At 36.0% G+C, this 18,283-nt stretch overlaps 1 non-coding gene across 1 annotated transcript; it reads right to left on the bottom strand.

Annotated features, from left to right (window-relative positions):
- Window positions 1-7,969: 7,969 nt before the first annotated feature.
- Window positions 7,970-8,042, bottom strand: TRNAC-GCA (transfer RNA cysteine (anticodon GCA)). Its single transcript has one exon. It is a non-coding gene; the product is annotated as a tRNA-Cys (tRNA).
- Between the last annotated feature and the right edge of the window lie 10,241 nt (window positions 8,043-18,283).

Below are 18,283 nucleotides of genomic sequence, written 5' to 3'. Positions count from 1 at the left end.
GATTTATATGGGAACACTCCAGGATAATGTAAGTAGTAAATAAGTTTCCTCTACAGAGAAACTGGGCAGATTTGCTTGTAATTGCTTTTATAATAATGGGGTTTTTCTAAGGTCAGGTTTCCTCATTTGGCATAGACCCATTGTGTATGCTGAGTAGACCTGAGACACTTGTCATCATCTTCTCAGGACTTGCAGAGAAAGAGTAACTGATGCAAGCATAGCTCATGCAGTCTCTTGTGCTTTGAGTAGTAAATACTTTGCCTCTAACCCAGGAATCTTGTGTGTTCTGCCAGCATATGGGAAAATGTTATAGTTTACTTCATTAGCTTAATAAAAAGGCAAAATCTCAGGCCCTTCATGGTTCTCTATTTTTGCCTTATTTTAAGATATCGTGATTTGGGAGAAGTCATTTGTTACTGTAAAATAACCTAAAGTATTCTAATGCACTAACCATTGATATCTCCTTTAGCATTTATGTTCATCTTTATAACATTAGTTGGGGCTTTGTTAGAAGTATTACAAGTTAAGGATAGATGAGACAAATGATCAGAGAAATGTTCCAGGATGCATTAGAACATGGAAATTGGGATGCAGCCCCTAGGCTACAGTATTGATCAAGATTGTGGTCCGTTATGTATAAACTTACATTTTGTAATTGAAGGAACCAAAGATATCAGTAACTTCTTGAGCAATCCAGATTATTAGAAAACATTTGAGTTGGATATTAAATATATGAAAGGTAATAAGAGATATTACAGACATAAGATTTTAAATATAAGAAAATGGAAGCTCAGATATTAAATAACTTTGACAGTAATCAGGTAGTTAGTAAATGATTCAGATCTACTAGCCAAGTTACCTAGTTACTCATCATGGTTGATTTCCCTTAATATACTACTGTCTTTATTTCTTCATGTAGTTCCCTCATTTGCCCATTCAATGAGTGTTCTCTTGTTGAGTACATTCTATGGGCCAAATAGTATATTAGACACAGTAACAAAGACACAGTTTCATCATTATGAAGTTTCAGTCATTGGTCTATAAATTGGAGAAATATTTCTATAGATGGGGTCTAAAAACCTTTATAATAATACCATGTAATTGATTAGACCAGAAACTAATTCTTAAGGGACTTTCTAGTTGGAGGTTGTTATGTAAACTTACAGTCTTCTATTTACCCTAATTATGAGAATACAACATTGTTTAGACTTCCTTGGGTTTCATAGAGAATGTAATTCATATAGTGCTTTATATTAAAAAAGCCATGTGTTAGTTTATTTACATATTAATTGTAACACATAGTTAATGCACAACAGAAGAAAGATCATGAGTATCATTGTCAGATGAACCGGAAGTAAATAGAGCACAGATATCTATACTGCAGACTTGAACATTTACCTACCCTCTTGAAACTTTTTCATCAGGAAATGAAGATACTTGATCAGCTTGATAATATACAACTTTTGGCACATTCTAAAACAGAATACATATTGATTATCTTTTATTTTTATGAAGCCACTTTTGAATGAAGAAAAGCAAATATTCTTTATTAGTCAACATGTATTCAGTACATGGGCTACCTTGCAATTGTAGAGCCAGTTATAGTTCCAAGCTTCACAAGATTTATTTCACTTGATCTTCACAACAAAAATTGTGATGTTCAAATAATAAGCTTTTATAACAAAAGTCCAAAATATCTGTAACAAAGTTCCTGTGTGGAAATATAAATTTGCTATAGAATATAACTTATCAAGCATGACATAAATATGACATAAAATAGAACAAGGGAACTTATATAAACAAAGAAACCCAGAGGTCTAGAAGAGGGTGACATCATATCTTATTTAGCCACAAAGATTTTAAGAAAGAGGGTGGATAACACTATCATTCTACAACACAGAGAGCTAGAGATAATATATAGTTTTGTTTGTGAGGTTGTCTACAAATCATAGAAGTCATGTATGTCCTGAGTGACTGAGAATTTAGTTAATATAACTAATCTGTAACATAATGTAAACCTCAACTTTTAAACTTCATCTCACAGTCCTGTGTTACTGAACTAAATACAACAATAAATGTAATCCATATACGGCTCTCTGTGGCCAAACAGGTGCAGAAATGTTTGAAAGCCTTCTCAGGAAGGAATATATGGTTGGTGCTGCCTCAGTTCAGTTCAGTTCAGTTCAGTTGCTCAGTCATGTCACACTGTTTGTGACCCCATGAATCGCAGCATGCCAGGCCTCCCTGTCCATCACCAACTCCCGGAGTTCACTCAAACTCACATGCATCAAGTCAGTGATGCCATCCAGCCATCTCATCCTCTGTCTTCCCCTTCTCCTCCTGACCCCAATCCCTCCCATCATCAGAGTCTTTTCCAATGTGTCAACTCTTTGCATGAGGTGGCCAGAGAATTGGAGTTTCAGCTTCAGCATCAGTGAACACCCAGGACTGATCTCCTTTAGGATAGACTAGTTGGATCTTCTTGCAGTCCAAAGAACTCTCAAGAGCCTTCTCCAACACCACAGTTCAAAAGCATCAATTCTTCAGCACTCAGCTTTCTTCACAGTCCAACTCTCACATCCATACATGACCACTGGAAAAACCATAGCCTTGACTAGATAGACATTTGTTGCCAAAGTAATGTCTCTGCTTTTTAATATGCTATCTAGGATAGTCATAACTTTCCTTCCAAGGAGTAAGTGTCTTTTAATTTCATAGCTGCAGTCACCATCTGCATTCATTTTGGACCCCCCCAAAAGAAAGTCTGTCACTGTTTCCAGTGCTTCCTCATCTATTTGCCACGAAGTGATGGGACCAGATGCTGTGATCTTAGTTTTCTGAATGTTGAGTTTTAAGCCAACTTTTTCACTTTCCTGTTTCACTTTCATCAAGAGGCTTTTCAGTCCCTCTTCTAGCATTAGAGTGTTATTATCCATGTATCTGAGTGCACAAAGAGTATAATACAGAAAGGAATTTTAAGGAAGTGATGACATAAGGAACTTTTTGGGAAACCTATAAATTGATATAAAATTAGTTTTTAAAAAGATATAGAAATTATATGTGCACATATTTGTATTGTGTAGATATTATAAATAAGTACATCTTAATTCTTAGTTCTTTATAAACATGGTGATGCTGAAATATTACTGGGTATCCTGGAGTTATCTATACTCTTGGAATTAGTTTGGGAAGATTGCCTAAAAAGGATAAAGTGTGGGCAGAGGTATTTCAATCATCTTTAGAAATTCCAGTATGAATTTGGCTTAAGTGATTTGATTGATTTCTTAAAAATGTCCTTGCCAACGTCAAGCTAGTTGGAGAGACTGTACTATATTTGTACCATCCTTGCATTTCCTAACTGGAGCAGGGAAAAGACAAAGCATATTATTTTGTCATTAAATTTCAGATAAGGAAATTATGATGAAAGTCAGTATTCTTTAAATTAAAAAAATAGTTGATGAGAAAGGGCAAACCTATGAATCTACCCAGATGTAGAATCCTTCAGGGATGAAAGACCAAAAGAATGTGGTTCTGATAGCATATTTACCATTGATGTGAATAATAATCTCTTTATCCCTGGAGACTACTTTCATTGCAGATATTATCATTGAAAAAAGGCTTTAATTCAGACATGTCTAATTACACTATAGGTTAATTCTATTAACTAGAAAATCTCCAAAGGACTTTAACATTTCTGACTATTAAATGTTTGAGTGGTCTAACCACATTGCTAATGATTGCCTTTCATTACACAGCAGAAACTGTTTGATAAATTTGCTCTTCCTTCTAGAACCCTGGGAGGAAGACTTGATTTTGAGGGCAAAGATAATTTATTGCAATTATCTTTAATGCATGGTAAAGATGCTAGTATTATGTATAGTCTGTGTTTTTCCCAATGATTGCTTCTTTTGCTATTGTCATTCTCCTGTGTAGGCATAAAGAGCCTATTATTAGTAATAAAACAAATAATGATAAAATAAATGCTCTTCCTTACTCATAAGTATAGGAAAGGCTCATTTGCAGTATTGATGGAGTCAGAAAGTTTTCTTTCATTTAGGCCATCCTGTTATAATAGACAATTACTAATGTGCCTGAATGCAGTTATTTTTCTTTTTCAACATTTCAGCATTGGTCTAGACACATTAGAACAATTAAACAGTTAAGATTCATTATAGTTGTTTGTTATGGCTCTGCCTGAGCACTTAACGAACCTTTATTTTCATGTCGAAGGATGTTATATCCCATTTCTATTCCTCTTCTCACAACTTTGGAAATATCCTATTCATCATTTAATTCAGTGTTTTTAGTCAGTACTAAATTAGAGTTCAGGACATGCAAACCACTGGAGAGAAAAATGCCAATAAAAAATAGTGCCTTATATTCACAGGTTTACAACTTTTTGAATCAAGTAGACTTAAACACAGATAGTTCTGATGTGGAAGCCTGGAATATTCTCAGATGCAGCTGACTATCTGAGGTTGCCCTGAAATTGGAACCTAAGTATTTGTAGCTAGTTTCAGGGAAAACAAATCAGTTCAAAATAAGGAAGAGTTAGAAACATTCATTGTATGGGGTTACATGACCACAGTATCTGAGATGCAGATTGGGAAAAATTTGAAAGATTTCATGTAAAGTCATGACTTTGCCCTGTATGTACAAGAGGGGATCTGTAGAAATGATAAGCAACTGCAAGTTGGAAATAGGAAAGTATAATATTTAAGACTGAAGGGTCAAATGATAAGTTTAACAAGGTAGAAATAGGATGTAACATAGGATATAGGCTGGTAATTACAGAGAAACCACAAGGGAATCTTTAAAGGTGATTAATGGTAGCTGCTTTAAAGAGAAGAAGGACAATTAGAAAAAATAGAAAAGAAAAGAAGGGAGGCAATAAAAAGGCTTTCCACTAAAGAAACATGGAATTATTGGAAACCATTTAAATAATCTTATTCAGAAGTTTGGCCAACCCACAACCTATTCATAACTCCCTAGTACATCTATCTTACAAAAATGATAGTGGGCCAAAAGTCTTTCATACAGTGAATGTGAAATTCAATCATATGTCTCATTCGACCTTTTCTTGCCTGTCTCTCCTCATTATCATACTTACAGTGTTGTGATGGTCACCGTTCACAGCTCTGCCCTCAGAAATGGATAGGGAAATTACAAAAAAATACTGATAGATAGAAGAATACAAGTGTAATGCCTCAAGGCTGCTAAGTGGGAGGAAAAATGACTTCTTAGGTCATCTGGTTCTACTATCAGAACCAGAGTTGTGTGTTGGTCAACATGTAGGAAGGAACAAGATGAAAATGCAAGTATTAGGTAAGTATGGGGGAAAATGTGTTAGAGGGGAGAGAAAAAAGAATGAATTAAAAGCCTAAAGTGTATAAACAAATAATCATGTGTTAGAAACTATTAGGGTTCTTGCCTCAGGATTAACATGCATGTCCTAATGAGAATCATTGTATATAAAGTCTCTTTATGCATAAGGCATGATACCTAATATATAATGTCTTCTGGAATCCTCTTGATAATGCATCTATCAAATATCCATATGTTTCTAGTTAACCCTTTTCTTCAGACTATGTGGATCTATGTCCTCTTTTATGCTATTCCTTATGCAAAAATAAGAGTCACAATTGTCATTTAAGAGGATATTTATTAAAATCAACTCAAAGCTACTTGTTACAAAGAAATGTATATATCAAGCAAATTAAGTTTTCAAATTTTAGTAGTCTCTGTATTGCTGCTGCTGCTGCTAAGTATTGCTGGTGTCTCTAAACTAATTAACCTTTAATCACAACCTTTCCATAATCACCAAGAACCAAGTATCTTCTCTCTGATAAGGAACCAGGAAAGAGCACTATAGATGTGTATTCCCGAATGCAGTTTTTCAGTTCTGGAGAAATTAAAGGCTAACACTTAAAATGGCCCCAGACATTGCTAATTAGCCAGCAGAAATAGATGATTTCACAATTCTTCTAACTTTTGCTAAGAATTCAGACATTGGTAAAGCCAGTTTTCAGCTCAGCCACAAGCAGCCAGCAAAAATATCCAAGCTTGGCTATCACTGTAAGTAAAGTTTGAATTATACAAGGGGATATAGGAGAAAAATGAGAAATTAAGATCGTGTGTTATTCAAAAAACAAATGAAATCTAGAAAATCTCCATTTTTTTCTTCAGTTAAGATATCTTAACCTTACAGTTAGAAACCTAATTCTCTGACATAAAGCAATTTATTAAGATTATAGATAATACTAATAATCAGTATTCTCAGTGGCAAATGGTGTGCTTTTACATTATGCTAGTAGGTACTTGTGCACAGGGAGGTGTGTAAAGATATAATAACTCTAAGGCATGCCTTGTGGACTGCTACAGTGGTAAAGAGAAGGTGAGAAAAGATAAAAGTAAACTTCCTTTGTTTCTTCTGCCCCCCATCTTTCATTACCAATACTTTTCTCTAGGTCTGAAGCCATTCACATTAACAACCCCTGAAACTTTCCTCCCCCAGGTCTTTTCATAAAAGTTATTTAGTGTCACATTGGATCAGTTCAGTTCATTCACCTGCTCAGTCATGTCCGCCTCTGCGACCTCATGGACTGCAGCATGCCAGAACCCCCTGCCCATCGCCAACTCCCAAAGTCTACTCAAACTCATGTCCATCGAGTCAATAATGCCATCCAACCATCTCATCCTCTATCATCCCCTTCTCCTCCTGCCTTCAATCTTTCCCGGCATCACAGTGTTTTCAAAAGAGTCAGATCTTCGCAGGAGGTAGCTGAAGTATTGGAGTTTCACCTTCAGCATCAGTCCCTCCAATGAATACTCAGAACTGATTTCCTTTAAGATTGACTAGTTGGATCTCCGTGCAGTCCAAGGGACTCTCAAGAGTCTTCTCCAACACCACAGTTCAAAAGCATCAATTCTTTGGCATTCAGCTTTCTTAATAGTCCAACTCTCACATCCATACATGACCACAGGAAAAACCATAGCTTTGACATGACATTGGCAAAGTAATGTCTCTGCTTTTGAATATGCTGTCTAGGTTGGTCATAACTTTCATTCCAAGGAGCAAGCATCTTTTAATTTCATGGCTGCAGTCACCATCTGTAGTGATTTTAGAGCCTCCCAAAAGAAAGTCTGTCACTGTTTCCAGTGCTTCCTCATCTATTTGCCATGAAGTGATGGGGCCAGATGTCATGATCTTCATTTTCTGAATGTTGAGCTTTAAGCCAACTTTTTCACTCTCCTCTTTCACTTTCATCAAGAGGCTTTTTAGTTCCTCTTCACTTTCTGCCATAAGGGTGGTGTCATCTGCATATCTGAGGTTATTGATATTTCTCCCGGCAATCTTGATTCCAGCTTGTGCTTCTTCCAGCCCAGCGTTTCTCATGATGTACTCTGCATAGAAGTTAAATAAGCAGGATGACGATATACAGCCTTGATGTACTCCTTTTCCTATTTGGAACCAGTCTGTTGTTCCATGTCCAGTTCTAACTGTTACTTCCTGACCTGCATACAGATTTCTCAATAGGCAGGTTAGGTGGTCTGGTATTCCCATCTCTTTCAGAATTTTCCACAGTTTATTGTGATCCACACAGTCAAAGGCTTTGGCATAGTCAATAAAGCAGAAATAGATGTTTTTCTGGAACTCTCTTGCTTTTTCCATGATCCAGCAGATGTTGGCAATTTGATCTCTGGTTCCTCTGCCTTTTCTAAAACCAGCTTGAACATCTGGAAGTTCAGGGTTCACATATTGCTGAAGCCTGGCTTGGAAAATTTTGAGCATTACTTTATTAGTGTGTGAGATGAGTGCAATCATGCAGTAGTTGGAGCATTCTTTGGCATTGCCTTTCTTTGAGATTGGAATGAAAACTGACCTTTTCCAGTCCTGTGACCACTGCTGAGTTTTCCACATTTTATTATCTTCTTTACCCCACCATAGTTTGAAAGTTTCTCCGGGGACCTTCCTGACCCAGGAATCGAACCTGGGTCTCCTGCATTGCAGGCAGACACTTTACCATCTGAGCCACCAGGGAAGCCCCCACCATAGTTTGTCCCCAGGTAAATAAGAGGGAGAGAACACAGTTCCACCTATCAATGGAAAATTGGATTAAAGAAGACTCAGTTTCCCCCTCAGTCAGTCTCTCCAATCAGGAAGCTTCCATAAGCCTCCTATCCTTTTCCATCAGAGGGCAGACAGACTGAAAACCACAATCACAGGAAACTAACCATGATCACATGGACCACAGCCTAGTCTAACTCAGGTAAACTATGAGCCATGCCATATAGGGTCATCCAAGGCAGCAGGTCATGGTAGAGAGTTCTGACAAAACGTGGTCCACTGAAGAAGGGAATGGCAAACCACTTCAGTATTTGCCTTGTGAACCCCATGAAGAGCATAAAAAGGCAAAAAGATAGGACACTGAAAGCTTAACCCCCTAGGTCAGTAAGTGCCAATATGCTACTGGAGATCGGTGGAGAAATAACTCTAGAAAGAATGAAAAGACAGAGCCAAAGCAAAAATAACACCTAGTTGTGCATGTAACAGGTGATGGAAATAAAGTCCCATGCTGTAAAGAGAAATATCACATAGGAACCTGGAAAATTAGGTCCATGAATCAAGGCAAATTGGAAGTGGTCAAACAGGAGATGGCAAGAGTGAACATCGGCATTTTAGGAATCAATGAACTAAAATGGACTGGAATGGGTGAATTTAACTCAGATGACCATTACATTTACTACTGTGGGTAACCCCCTTAGAAGAAATGGACTAGCCATCATAGTCAACAAAAGAGTCTGTAATGCAGTACTTGGATGCAATCTCAAAAATGACAGAATGATCTCTGTTTGTTTCCAAGGCAAATCATTCAATATCACAGTCACATTGTATAGTATATGACTAAATCGTCAGAAATCTATCTAATCTCTAAATTTCTACTATTTATCTTTTCTGTGCAATTAAGTCATTGAAGATTAAAAGTATATTGAAAGGAGACATTTATTAGGGAAATAGTTTTATTTTCTGATTTATATTGTCATGAACATTTGTTACAAGAAAATAAATCCTCCAAGGAATTTTCATTGCATTAAAAACAGGAGGATAGAACAATGAAATATTGATAGACAGCAAATGGAGGGGGAAAACTGTTCTGAAGCAAACTATTAGAAACATAATTGGAAAGAGTTGGGTCAAACCTTGAACAAATGTCACATATCCAGAGTAGGAATAGAATCCAGAGAATCCATAAAAGGCATTTGATGATGAACTCCAAGCAAGTGATTACTGAAATGTAAAGACTCTCATCCCTGAGTCTCAACTTTTGGCTCTGTAATTCAATTTTATAAGTCTTTATTCTACTACAGGGGTTGTAGTCTCAGTGGTAAAAGAATCCACTTGCAATGCAGGAGACTCAGGTTTGATCCTTGAGTCAGGAAGATCCCCTATAGAAGGAAATAGCAACCCACTCCAGTATTCTTCTCTGCAAAATCCCATGGACAGAGAAGCCTGGTGGGCTATAGTCCATGGGGTTGCAAAAGACTCAAACAAACATGACCTAGCCACTAAACAACAATATTCTACTACCTGAGCCTCACCAGTCCTTAGCTTTTCAGTACCTAAGCTATATTATTACAGCTGGTGTCCCAACAGTGTCAAGAACCACCTGCAGTGGCTCATAGCCAAGAAGCTGATAATTATTTTCCCAGTGCTCCATTAGTAAAGAAGAAAGCATAAAGCTCTATTCCCAATGACTACGCCCATATCTGAAATCAATCCTACTTCTCCTAGGATCCACTCACCATGGGCCATTAGAATCTATAGAAATATGACAATGATACCTGGCCTAAATATCTGCTTTTTCTAAAGAAACTGTATTTTGAGTTTTAATTAAAAATCTCATTTTTCTCCCCCTCCAGGCTTTCTAGTGTAGACTGTCATCCATGACATGGCTTCAGTTTTTCTCTGTATCCTAGTGACCACCTTCTTACCACCACCACCACCACCATTTTGTTTAAATTTAGTTCAGGCCATTTGTCTACTTGTCTAAGCTCCCAACCAGTATATCCAAATGCTTTCTCAATATTGCACTTAGATGTCTGTCTCAAAGAGAGCTAGACTAACCACATACATAATCAAACATTCATTTCTCCTCAAACCTAGAGTCTTTTAGTTTTCTCTAATTTAGTGATTAAATCCAAACAGTTATACAAGACTGAAACCTGGACACCCTCAAAACCACATGTAATTGCCTGTATAATATAGGATTTGAAGTTTTACTACCTAACATTTATATAGTGCTTAACAAATACAAGATACTTTTGAAAATGAATTACATATATTAACATATTAAATCCTTAACCATACAAAACCAAGTACTATTGCTCCTTTTAACAGATAGGAAGATTTTAATAACCTGCCCAAGATTACATGGCTGGTAAGAGTTAGAGCTGGGGTTCCCGCATGTGCAGTCTGGCTCCAAGATCCATGCCCTTATTCAGTATACTCTACTAGCTTTTGGGCCATGGACTAGTGACTAACATTTATTAATTGTTTGCTCTGTACCAGGCATAGAGGGTATAATAACATAATAGGTATGTTATTCCTATTTTACAGATGAGGACATTGAGGTACACAGTGGTTAGGTAATTTTTAACCACAGTCCTTAACTAGTCAATTGTGGCTCCACAGTTCATTATCTGCATATTGTCATTTCTGATTCCACATTCTCAACAGCCAAACTTCCTGGCACTTTACAACTCTTCAAAAAAAAAAAAAAAAAAGCCTAATTTTGTTCAGAGGAAAATAACTTTTGAAAAGCACTTTCATGTATAAGTAAATGCTTTATATCTTTAAGTTCACTATTAAATATGGCAAATAAATTTAAATTAAACCTTTAGTTCTATTCTGAACCTATTCTCCTAACCTACCTAATGTCCAAGTGTTTTTAGCCATGTGCATGCACAAATTCCAAAGAAACTGGAGTTTCTAGGGACTTCCCTGGTAGCCCAGTGGTTAATATTTCACCTTCCAATGCAGGGAGTGTGGGTTCAGTCCCTGGTCAGGAACTAAGATTCTACATGCCTCATGGCCAAAAAAACCAAAGCAAAAGAAAAAAAAAAAAAAAAATAGATGCAATTGTAACAAATTCAACTAAAACTTTAAAAATGGCCCACATCAAAAATAAATTAAAAAAAAAATGGAGTTCCTATTGATGGGCCTTATTTTTGTGTACATATTTAAATTTTCAGCATTGTTTTATTTACACTCAGCAACTTTGATATCTGAAGGATTTGGCTCTTGTGGAGTAAACTATCTGAATTTTGGAACATAAACAGGCTTTTAGGTTTTCCTCTTTTTTTTTTTTTTTTCTTTAAGTAAAAGAGAATGCTAAAATCCCCTCCCCACTGCAAACTTTGAAAAGTAAATTACAGTGCTTATGTCACCTAGGGAACATGTTTTATTTGAATAATAATCATTCTCTTTTGACAATATGTTCCATCCTATTAAAAATGGGATGATTTCCAGCAGCTCATAAGAAGGCTCCAAATATATAATAGAAATCATCAAAGATTTTTCCATCACTGTTTCATTTTTATGAATGAGATCAACAAATATACATATTTAAATTTCCTTTAGGAGTGCTTCAACAATGGTACCTGGACTTATTTACTTCAAAATATATAAATTTTATGTGTGAGGATTATAAATCAAAATTGTGCTTTTAAATTAGCTATTTTCTAGTTAAGATTTTTTGATTGAAATAACATTATTTTTTAATATTCTGTTTAACTGTCCTGAAGTAGAGTTAAAACATAGGCCATTCTAAAACAGAAGTATTAATTTTACTTTTAGAATCAGAGTAATATCTTGAAGCTTCTAAGATGACTTCTCTGGATTTTAATCACATTGAAAATCAACTGATGATCCTTGTATGAATCCGCTCACTTGTACAGTTTAACAAAAAAGTAGATGGAATTCTACATTATAGTAATAGTCAGGCTTTTTTTTTTTTCTGTTTGTTTGTTTGTTTGTTTGTTTGTTTTTTTGAAAGAATGACTAAAACAAAAGCAGTTCAGGTGACAATGTTCAAAATCTTAATTAACACATTTGTTGTTTAATTAGCTATCTCAGATACAAAGATTGCCACTAGGAGACCACATCAAAGGGAACAATTCTTTCTCTGCCTCACACACTCTCTTCCTTCCACTACAAAAGTCCTATATGATAGAAGGAGATGAAAAAACTTACCCCAGGTCCAACCTGGAAAGGAAAAAAGAAGGCTGATAAATGCCCTCTCCTCTAATTTATTTATCTTCTTTACTATTTGTAATATTCTTTCCTCTTTCCAATTGGGCTTCCCTAATGGCTCAGACAGTAAAGTGTCTGACTGCAATGTAGGAGACCTGGGTTCAATCCCTGGGTCAGGAAGATCCCTTGGAGAAGGAAATGGCAACCCACTCCAGTATTCTTGCCTGGAAAATCCCATGGACAAAGGATCCTGGTAGGTTACAGTCCGTTGGATTGCAAAGAGTCTGGACAGGACTGAGCGACTTCACTTCCTATTTCCAGAGAGGTTCTCTTAAACAAAAAAGAAAGAAAGACTTTCAAAGAGGTTCCCTTGTAATTAATAAAGTAAAAAGAAAGGGAAGTTCTTTAATTCTGAAGAAGCTCGGATGCCAGAATATGGGAAGGGTCGGTTCATGCTGCCCTGGAGAAGTTCTAGAACGGCATTTCTCCTGTCCTCATCTGGGAAGTTGGACAGTTGGTGAGCTCTCAAACTCTTTGAGAGATTTGAGTCTATTAAAAATTTCTAGCATTTATATCATTCCTTTCATCCTCAAAGTGCTTTGCAAACATTGATTAATTAAGTGAAAGCAATTTGTGAATTAACACATACTTACAACTGTCTGTCATTCTCAAGATATACTTGTCCTTGTTTGTTTATTATTTCATTACTAGGCTTATGGGCAGATATTTTATTTTAACATCATTATCCAAGACACTAAGGCCACAGGAACAGAAATGCCTTGGTAAAGTCAGCTACTCACTATGCTATAAAAAGACTCAAATCCACCCAACACCTCCTCCACATTTAACCTAATTCATTTGAGAAGAACAATTAGAAGAGGTTTAACTATAGAAACTAGATCCTTTAAAAAGATAAAAATCCTCTTGAACTTATCTCTTTTTATTCTCAGTATTTTATTTAAACACAATAAACTTGGATTCCATAGGCAGACTATCATATTAATATATTTAGAAAAATCTAAAACTTCAAGACTCTCTTTATAAAATGCTAAGTAGGTTAATAGGAAAAGTAGGTTAATATAAAATTTCATAAGGAAACTTCACATGCATATGCAAAACTTTTCAAGAACTTCAATGTCTTCTTGAAAAATTAAAAGATCACAACTCCAAATATTACTCTTAATTTATCAAATTTCCAAGTTTAATATGTAGTAATTCATATGCATCGTTGTCCAGCCAGGAAGAGATAGGGGGAAGAAAAGCTGAGATTAAATAGTTATCTTTTTAAGTTGCACTCTGAAAAATCTCTTTAAGAGAGAAAGTGTCTTATTAATAAATTGAGAAAGATTCAGAAACATACCTCTTTTTTCCCAAGTAGCATGTGAAATTTTCAGTTGATCAAAGTAACTGCCCTGCCAATTTGTACTAGATAAGACTATAATTCTTCAGGGATAATTCATGTGCTGATTCTGGGAAGAAACCTACCTGCATGAGCAGGTAATAAATAGGTAGAAGATCTTAAGACACATCTACTCAGTTTTTGCAACATGGGACTATGGTTAATATCTACTTAATGCTAATAGTGAAAAGATGAATAGTATTAACATTTGCAATTGTAGAAGGATCAGTACAAATAAAATCCTATTACTTATAGTGGGAATAAAAGCAAAATTGTTCTAACCATGAGATTATTGACACTTGAAGTAGAATTTAAGATCTGAAAGAGCTAAAGTGTCCAGTTTCCTCAGTATATAACTGAAGATAAAAGTTCTGAAAGTTTAGATACTAGCAAAGTCAAATAGCAGCTTTGTAAGAGAAGTTAGAATACAATTATGGTAGCTGATCTTTCCACCCCAGCAGTCTATTCTACATATAATTTTTTTTTTACTTTTTTTTTATTTATTTTTATTTTTATTTTTTTTATTTAAAAACCTTTAATTCTTACATGTGTTCCCAAACATGAACCCCCCTCCCACCTCCCTCCCCATAACATCTCTGTGGGTCATCCCCATGCACCAGCCCCAAGCATGCTGTATCCTGTGTCAGACATAGACTGGCGATTCAATTCTTACATGATAGTATACATGATAGAATGCCATTCTCCCAAATCATCCCACCCTCTCCCTCTCCCTCTGAGTCCAAAAGTCCGTTATACACCGCTGTGTCTTTTTTCCTGTCTTGCATACAGGGTCGTCATTGCCATCTTTCTAAATTCCATATATATGTGTTAGTATACTGTATTGGTGTTTTTCTTTCTGGCTTACTTCACTCTGTATAATCGGCTCCAGTTTCATCCATCTCATCAGAACTGATTCAAATGAATTCTTTTTAACGGCTGAGTAATACTCCATTGTGTACATGTACCAAAGCTTTCTTATCCATTCATCTGCTGATGGACATCTAGGTTGTTTCCATGTCCTGGCTATTATAAACAGTGCTGCGATGAACATTGGGGTACATGTGTCTCTTTCAATTCTGGTTTCCTCGGTGTGTATGCCCAGCAGTGGGATTGCTGGGTCATAAGGTAGTTCTATTTGCAATTTTTTAAGGAATCTCCACACTGTTCTCCATAGTGGCTGTACTAGTTTGCATTCCCACCAACAGTGTAGGAGGGTTCCCTTTTCTCCACACCCTCTCCAGCATTTATTGCTTGCAGATTTTTGGATCGCAGCCATTCTGACTGGTGTGAAGTGGTACCTCATTGTGGTTTTGATTTGCATTTCTCTGATAATGAGTGATGTTGAGCATCTTTTCATGTGTTTGTTAGCCATCCGTATGTCTTCTTTGGAGAAATGTCTATTTAGTTCTTTGGCCCATTTTTTGATTGGGTCGTTTATTTTTCTGGAATTGAGCTGCAGGAGTTGCTTGTATATTTTTGAGATTAGTTGTTTGTCAGTTGCTTCATTTGCTATTATTTTCTCCCATTCAGAAGGCTGTCTTTTCACCTTGCTTATATTTTCCTTTGTTGTGCAGAAGCTTTTAATTTTAATTAGATCCCATTTGTTTATTTTTGCTTTTTTTTCCAGAATTCTGGGAGGTGGATCATAGAGGATCCTGCTCTGATTTATGTCAGAGAGTGTTTTGCCTATGTTCTCCTCTATGAGTTTTATAGTTTCTGGTCTTACATTTAGATCTTTAATCCATTTTGAGTTTATTTTTGTGTGCGGTGTTAGAAAGTGATCTAGTTTCATTCTTTTACAAGTGGTTGACCAGTTTTCCCAGGACCACTTGTTAAAGAGATTGTCTTTACTCCATTGTATATTCTTGCCTTCTTTGTCAAAGATAAGGTGTCCATATGTGTGTGGAAGAAAGCTGCAAAACAGGCACTGTTTCAGCATATTTTGCTATGTTGATACAGAAGTATTTGCTATGTGAAGAGATGCTATCTAGCATTATGTCATCTACCTTTAGTTTCCCTAAGTTGTAAAGGAGGGGCTCATTTGTTATCATAGAAATTTCTCTTTGTTAGTTTCTAAGAGGTGATGATATTTTATTAATATTGAAGTTTTGTTTGACCATGACTTTCTTAGCTTCTGAAGTCACAGTAATGCTAACTATTATGATTTATTGCCCATATTAAGAGTCAAAAGAAATGATAAAGTGTACTTAGAGACTGATAAAAAGAAAAATGCATTTTCCCCACCAAAATCATGTACCCTCCACGCTCTGACCTCACACATCTCAAAGGTTCTCACAGGTTCAAAACTATTATTTCTGTTGCCTTATATTTTAGAAAACCTCATTTGTTACAGTTTAATTCCTTTTTTTCAGGGTCTAATCTCTTTCCTTGTGACCCAAGATATTTCTGAAAATCTTATAACTGAACACATTCATTTTTAGTTCAGGTCCTGAATAATCACTAAAGGTAACATCTTTGAACAATTGATCTTGCTTAACAACAATGCAGTAATTTTCTGCCAGCCTTGGTTAATATCTCAAGTTGCTAGAGACACTTTATAGGAAGAGCAGTATTGGGATTTCTGGGGAAGGCATGATGCTAAAGCTGAAACTCCAGTACTCTGGCCACCTCATGCAAAGAGTTGACTCATTGGAAAAGACTTTGACGCTGGGAGGGATTGGGAGCAGGAGGAGAAGGGGACGACAGAGGATGAGATGGCTGGATGGCATCACTGACTCAATGGATGTGAGTCTGAGTGAACTCCGGGAGTTGGTGTTGGACAGGGAGGCCTGGCGTGCTGCGATTCATGGGGTTGCAGAGTCGGATACGACTGAGCGACTGAACTGAACTGAACTAAAGCTCTTTTGAAATACAAAATCATAATAATGACAGCAGCCAATAGCACTACTAAACCATAATAAGTTACAATGATAAATCAGAGTTATCTGAATATTTTAATCTCTGTATGAACCTTCACATGCGTGCCTATTATAATCTATGTTTCCTAATCATGACAGAGAGGTTTAAGACAACTACAATTACAAGCTCTACTCAAGGCAAATGGATCCCACAATATCAGACACACAGGCCAGGAAATAGATTGGTAGAACATTAGAACTGAATTAAAAGAATGCTTCCTGCTCCCAGACTTCCTTATTCTTGTGTTTATTATCTCCAATATGGATTTTTATGATATTTTAACTATTGTTTATTGTTATTATCTCATTTTAATTGTGTATTTGATGCCCCCAGCACCTCGATCAGGAGAATGTAACACAATAAAATTACCTTGACACACAAAGACTACAGGTGGTGTTTAAATTAGTTGGTCTTGTCTCTCCATGAAATCATAAAAAGTATTTAATTTATTTCTCCTCTTTTGCTCAATTTTGTTGTCCCCTGTGACATTCAATCTATAAAAAACCTGCAATTAACATATTTTTCAAGAAACTTGTGCCTCTCTACTTCAAATATATCTTTTGAAGGTAACACAATTTGCAGTGATCTCAAATATGCATAAAAGATTTTGGCCAGATTTATTTCTCAACTATTTCTGTCTTCCCCAGAGACAAAAATCTCTCAAAAAATATACATTATATGATTATATTAACAATGTCAACAATGTCATCTTATAATACTTTATGAATGAGAATGTACATGTATATCCAGCAGGTAGTCTTGACAATCACCATGGAAACAACAAGACTCTTGTAGTACTTCCACAATTTACATTGCCTACTCTGTACTAAGGGCTGTGGATACAGAGATTAAAAACAGCAGCTTTCACTGTGATATCAGATTCTGACTTAGGCAACCTAAAGTGTTGGAGAGAACGAACCTTGTGTCAACTCTATGTTGAGGGTTTTACATGTATTATTTCTATTAGTTATATTTTCTCAGCCATCCTAGTAATGGCATTTTTCTCTTCCATTTTACTGATGAGACAAATGGGTTTCACAGCAGTTAAGTAAATTGTCTGAAATTAAAGAGCTGTGTGTGCTAGAGCCAGGATTCTAACTCATCACTCATAGAAGCCATGCTTTCTACACTAGGCTGAACATCCCCTCTGGAAGTCATTGGAAAGCTTCACCACGTTAGAATTTGGCAGTTTGTAGTTTGGTGTGAAGGAACTGGGAAATCATGACTTGAACTTAGATATCCTTCTCAAAGGGTACTATTGATTGCTTTGGGGAAAGCATATTGTCCAAGGAAATTTGCTTTCTAGATAAGGAAAATCTACCCATAACAGATATTTTTATTTGTATTATCTATAATTTCAACACAACTGTCCTAATGAGTTTCTTAAGAACTATGCTCTATAAGAATGACAGAAGTGTAATTATGTAGTCAGAACTGCATTAATCTCAAGAATGCTATAATTATCTAAAATTCAAGATAAATGGATATTTCACCACATACCTTCAGAAATTCTGACATATGAACTTTTCCATAGAGTTAGTAACCTGAAGCTTATTATGAAAACCTCTGCATATCCACAAAATGCATAAATTAGCAGTTCACCTAAACTTACAGATATTTCAAAATGGGTCTTTCTGAAATTCTGCATAGACTCTAAAATGTGTCTTAAGTGGATTCTATAGCACAACTGAGATTTCTTGAGACACCTCTGT

This window comes from Capricornis sumatraensis, chromosome 1 (assembly GCF_032405125.1).
Source record: "Capricornis sumatraensis isolate serow.1 chromosome 1, serow.2, whole genome shotgun sequence".
In the NCBI taxonomy this organism is placed as follows: Eukaryota; Metazoa; Chordata; class Mammalia; order Artiodactyla; family Bovidae; genus Capricornis; species Capricornis sumatraensis.
This window is presented reverse-complemented; position numbering and strand designations above follow the sequence as displayed.